The following is a 6,000-nucleotide window of genomic DNA, read 5'->3' on the forward strand; positions in this document are numbered from 1 at the left end:
GTGTTTGTCCTTTTGTGACTGGCTTACTTAGCATAATGTCCTGAAGATTCATCCATGTTGTAGTATGTGTCAGCATTTCTTTCCTCTTTATGGTTAAATAATACTCATTTGCATGCATATACAACATTTTGTTTATCCATTCACCCCTTGATGGACACTTGGGTTATGTCTCCCTTTTAGTTATTGTAAATAATGCTGCTATGAATGTGTGCACAAAAATCTCTTCAAGACCCTGCTTTCAGTTCTTTGCGGTACATACTCAAAAGTGGAATGGTTGGATCATAAGAAAATTTTATTTTTAATTTTTTAAAGACCACTCTACTGCTTTCCACAGCAGCTGTATGACTTTACACTCCTACCAGCAATTCACAAGGATTCCAATGTGTCCACGTCCTTGCCAACACTTGTTATTTTCTCGTTTTTCTCATAGTTGCTGTTATGGACTGAACTATGCCCCCTCAAATTTAGTATGTTGAAGTCCCAGCCAGTATCTAAATGTAATCATATTTTGAGATAGGGCCTTTAAGAGGTAATTAAATGAAAATGAAACCATTAAGGTGAGCCTCAAACCCATCTGACTTAGTGTCCTCATAAGGAAAGGGGATTTGGTCATCCAGAGAGAAACCAAGAATGCGCACACACAGGGGAAAGGCCAGGTGAGGATACAGTGAAAAGGCTGCCATCTGCAAGCCACAGAGAGGGGCCCTGGAAGAAACCAAAGCTGCCAACACCTCAGGACTTCCAGCCTCCAGAAATGCGAGAAAACAAAGCTCTACTATTAAAGCGCCCCAGCCTGTGGTATTTTCTTATGGCAGCCTTAACAAACTAATACAGTAGCCACCCTAATGGGTATGAGGCAGCCTCTCATTCTGGTTTTGATTTGCATTTCCCTAAAAATTGTGGTGAGCATCTTTCTATGTGCTTTTCTTGTTTGTGGCTTCTTTTGAGATTCTCTCTCTTCAAGTCCTCTGCCCAGTTTTAAGTTGAGTAGTTGGCTTCTTTGTTGTTGAGCTCTAGGAGTTCTTTGCACATTCTCGATGTCAACTTCTTATCAGATATAAGATTTATAAATATTTTCTTCCATTCCATGTTGAGGGTCCTTCGGTGCATATAAATTTCTAATTTTGATGTCATCCAATTTACCTACTTATACTTTTTTTTTTGCCTGTTTTTGGTGTTATGTCCAAGAAATAATTGCCAAACTCACTGTCATGATGTTTTTCCCCTTAATTGTCTTGAAAGACTTCTACAGCTTTAGCTCTTAAGCTTAGGTCTTTGAGGAGATTTGACTTAAGTTTTGTGTGTGTTATAAGTAGTTCTTTTGCATGTACATACCCAGTTTTCCAGAGAAGGGCATGGCAACCCACTCTAGTATTCTTGCCTGGAGGATCCCATGGACAGAGGAGCCTGGCAGGATATGGTCCATAGCTTTACAAAGAGTCAGACACAACTGAAGCAACTTAGCATGCACACACGTGCACATCCAGTTTTCCAAAGCTGTTTTTATGGCCATTCTTTCCAAATTCACAGTGAGAAATCAACCCTTGGGAAATGCTCTAAACTGAGTCTGTAATTCTCTAAGAACAAAGTTTCCAGACTCCCACTGGGGTCCTTGTTATAACAATGCGTGGCTATAGAATTCAGGTTGGAAATATGACTTTCAGAAAGTACAGCTGCCATATAAAGACAAGAGCCAGTGCTTGGCCTGCCAAAGATACTTCGGGGGTGGGGGGCGGGTGTTGCTGTCTCCATCTCCCAGGATTCCTGGAGCTGTTTCCAGTATCCTCCGTTGCCTCTAGGATTACTGCCTCTCAGGCAACCCTTAACATTTCACTCAACCTCACCTTCTGCCCTAGGATTCCTTCAGGAACTCACCGGGCACTCATAGCTGCACAAAGCGAAAGCTCAGGGAGTCAGCCCCCATAGGCCCACCCTTGGAGTGAGAGGTGATTGGTAAGCCTTCTTCCTTTTGCCCTCTAGTTCAGGGGTCCCCAACCTCCCGGCCATGGACTGGTTCCTCCTGTCAGATCATGGTGGCATTAGATTACAATAATCACGATGGTGTGATCACTCACCTAGAGCCGGACATCCCGGAATGTGAAGTCAAGTGGGCCTTAGAAAGCATCACTATGAACAAAGCTAGTGGAGGTGATGGAATTCCAGTGGAGCTCCTTCAAATACTGAAAGCTGATGCTGTGAAAGTGCTGCACTCAATATGCCAGCAAATTTAGAAAACTCAGCAGTGGCCACAGGACTGGAAAAGGTCAGTTTTCATTCCAGTCCCAAAGAAAGGCAATGCCAAAGAATGCTCAAACTACTTCACAATTGCACTCATCTCACATGCTAGTAAAGTATGCTCAAAATTCTCCAAGCCAGGCTTCAGCAATATGTGAACCGTGAACTTCCTGATGTTCAAGCTGATTTAGAAAAGGCAGAGGAACCAGAGATCAAATTGCCAACATCTGCTGGATCATCAAAAAAGCAAGAGAGTTCCAGAAAAACATCTATTTCTGCTTTATTGACTATACCAAAACCTTTGACTGTGTGGATCACAAGAAACTGTGGAAAATTCTGAAAGAGATGGGAATGCCAGACCACCTGACCTGCCTCTTGAGAAACCTATACGCAGGTCAAGAAGCAACAGTTAGAATTGGACATGAAACAACAGACTGGTTCCAAATAGGAAAAGGAGTACATCAAGGCTGTATATTGTCATCCTGCTTATTTAACTTATATGCAGAGTACATAATGAGAAACCTTGGGCTGGAAGAAGCACAGCTGGAATCAAGATTGCAGGGAGAAATATCAATAACCTCAGATATGCAGATGACACCACCCTTATGGCAGAAAGTGAAGAGGAACTAAAGAGCCTCTTGATGAAAGTGAAAGAGGAGAGTGAAAAAGTTGGCTGAAAGCTCAACATTCAGAAAATGAAGATCATGGCATCCGGTCCCATCACTTCATGGGAAATAGATGGGGAAACAATGGAAACAGTGTCAGACTTCATTTTTTTTGGCTCCAAAATCATTGCAGATGGTGAGTGCAGCCATGAAATTAAAAGATACTTACTCCTTGGAAGGAAAGTTATGACCAACCTAGATAGCTTATTAAAAAGCAGAGACATTACTTTGCCAACAAAGGTCCATCTAGTCAAGGCTGTGGTTTTTCCTGTGGTCATGTATGGATGTGAGAGTTGGACTGTGAAGAAAGCTGAGTGCCGAAAAATTGATGCTTTTGAACTGTGGTGTTGGAGAAGACTCTTGAGAGTCCCTTGGACTGCAAGGAGATCCAACCAGTCCATTCTAAAGGAGATCAGTCCTGGGTGTTCATTGGAAGGACTGATGCTAAAGCTGAAACTCCAATACTTTGGCCACCTCATGCGAAGAGTTGAGTCATTGAAAAAGACCCTGATGCTGGGAGGGATTGGGGGCAGGAGGAGAAGGGAACGACAGAGGATGAGATGGCTGGATGGTATCACCGACTCGATGGACATAAGTTTGAGTGAACTCCAGGAGTTCGTGATGGACAGAGAGGCCTGGCACGCTGCAATTCATGGGGTTGCAAAGAGTCAGACATGACAGAGTGACTGAACTGAACTGAACTGAAAGTGCATAATAAATGCAAGGCACTTGAATCATCCCCAAACCAACCCTTCACCCGCATCTGTGGAATAACTGTCTTCCACGAAACTGATCCTTGGTACCAAAAAGGCTGGGACTGCTGCTCTAGTCAGTTCTCAGGTCATTTCATAGGATCCAGGAAGAATCCAGCAGCATCACCTGTCAAGGGGCCAACTCGACAATTATCCTTATTTTTCTTCCCCTCCCTCTTGGTTTGACTTCCTCTGTCTGCCATGCTGCTTCAAGGAATCTCCGTTCTCAAATAATCTGCCATCACGCAAACATTCGTCTCAGCCTCTGGTTTCAGGGCAACCCAAGTTAAGACAGACATTATAGAGTTTCATAGAACATTGAAAAGAGAAAGAGTGAAGTCGTTCAGTCATGTCTGACTCTTTGCTACCCCATGGACTGTAGCCTGTTAGGCTCCTCTGTCCATGGGATTTTCCAGGCAAGAATACTAGAGTGTGTTGCCATTTCCTTCTCCAGGAGATCTTCCCGACCCAGGGATCAAACCTGGGTCTCCCGTACTGCAGGCAGACTCTTTATTGCCTGAGCCATCAGGGGCTCCCCATAAAATGTCTATCCACCCACATGGATGGCCGTCTGGCTTGTTTCTTTGACTGAAAAGGAACAGAAGGAACCAGAAAAGGTCATGGGGGATATAGAGATGATATTTTGTGAGTAGTGATTGAACTCCTTTGTATCTCAATTGTTGTGTCACCAGTGGAGATGAACCCAACTCAAAATCTTCCAAGCAACTGCTTCCAAATGCCAGGAATGGCGTGAGGGAAACCATCAACAGTGCCTGTGGGGACTCACTTCTCATTAGGCCATTTGTTCTACATTGCAAGATTCTCAGTGTTGCACTTCAACCAGGAAGCTGGTCCCTACGGACTTCTTGCAAAAGCAGAGTGGGTGGCAGTTCCCTGGTGAGTTAAACAGATGTACTGAGTGACACAGAGTTTCACTTGATGGTAGGACTAGAAGGGATGAGAACATGGGTCCTTGGAGAGGATCTCTGAGCAGGAAGCAGGAAACCTAGTGTCTATTCAGCTCTGTCATTGAGACAAATGACAGCTATTGGCTCTCCCAGAACCTACCTGCCTCCACCAGCTCACCTTCAGGAAGCAGGTACCTTGGTTTTGGTCTCAGTTGGGTTTCCTGGAGCTGCAGCTGGACAGGTGAAGAAATGAGACTCCAAGAGGGGACCTTTCATAAAGTCAGGCTCTGGAAACAAATAAAATAATTACCTTAAGCCTGCTGTGCACAGAGATAAAGGCAGAGACTGCCATCAGATCATCTAGGAGAAGGCTCAGACTAAGGCAGAGTTCCCAGGACAAAGCTAGAGCCGATCTCCTGAGAAGTTTGTACAGAGGGCAAGTACCATTTGCAGAATTCCACAGCCACAGCTCTGGGTGGGTAAGGACCTGGTAAGGACATCTAGAGACTTCACACATCCTGTCATTTAGATCCCTGGACTCTTTTGTTCCTCAAAGTGGAGTCTGCAAACTAACAGTCTCGACATCACCTATAAGCTGGTTAGACTACCCTAGTTAGAGTCTGCGTTTTAAATAAGATCCCTCATTGATTTCCGCACACATTAAAGTTTCAGAGGGGGTGTCAATGAGTCAGCTGTGTTAGCATGGGTTTCCTGGTTGTCTCTGACCCATGTGGCTCAAAGGTTTTCAACAGGGAGGGTACCACTCCCTTGGGGAGCGCCCACTGGGAAGCTGGTGGGGGAATAGTGGTTGTCATAATGACTGGCACCTCCTGGCATTCAGTGAGCAGGTGCCAGGGATGCCAAACATCCTACAATGTGTGGGATGGTCCCTCAGAGCAAAAGCATTGTCCCACCCAAACGCTAATGATATTCCTGACGAGAAACATGTTGGCTATTACTTAATCCGTAAAATGAGCGTTTAGACTAGATGAATTCCAATGTTCCTCCCAGCTCTTTGAGTCTTTTATTCTACCACTGTTTTTTACACCAATTTAGAAAGTTCCCAGCACAGCTTTTCCCTCCTAATTATGGCTGTTCTAAACCCAAGTCATTTTCATTTAGACAATCCCATGGAACCGGTCACAGAGAGTAACCTTAATGAACATAATTCATAGCACTCCTTGTTACATATAACATGTCCATTCTGGTTAGAGTTCAAAGAGTCATTTTAGTCAATTGAGTGAGTTTGTCATTGTGATGCTGGTAATACAAAAGAGTCTGGAAACACTGCAGTCAGCAAAGTCATACTAGATAGCAGTGGGGGCGGTGAGATTTGTAGCTGAAGTACCTCTCTCCCCCTTGTCACAACCTCTGCCCTGTTTGGATTAAGCAGGAAGGGGAACATTGGAGGAGATGCAGTTGCCAACAGCTGTTTAACGT

This window comes from Budorcas taxicolor, chromosome 9 (genome assembly GCF_023091745.1).
Source record: "Budorcas taxicolor isolate Tak-1 chromosome 9, Takin1.1, whole genome shotgun sequence".
In the NCBI taxonomy this organism is placed as follows: domain Eukaryota; kingdom Metazoa; phylum Chordata; class Mammalia; order Artiodactyla; family Bovidae; genus Budorcas; species Budorcas taxicolor.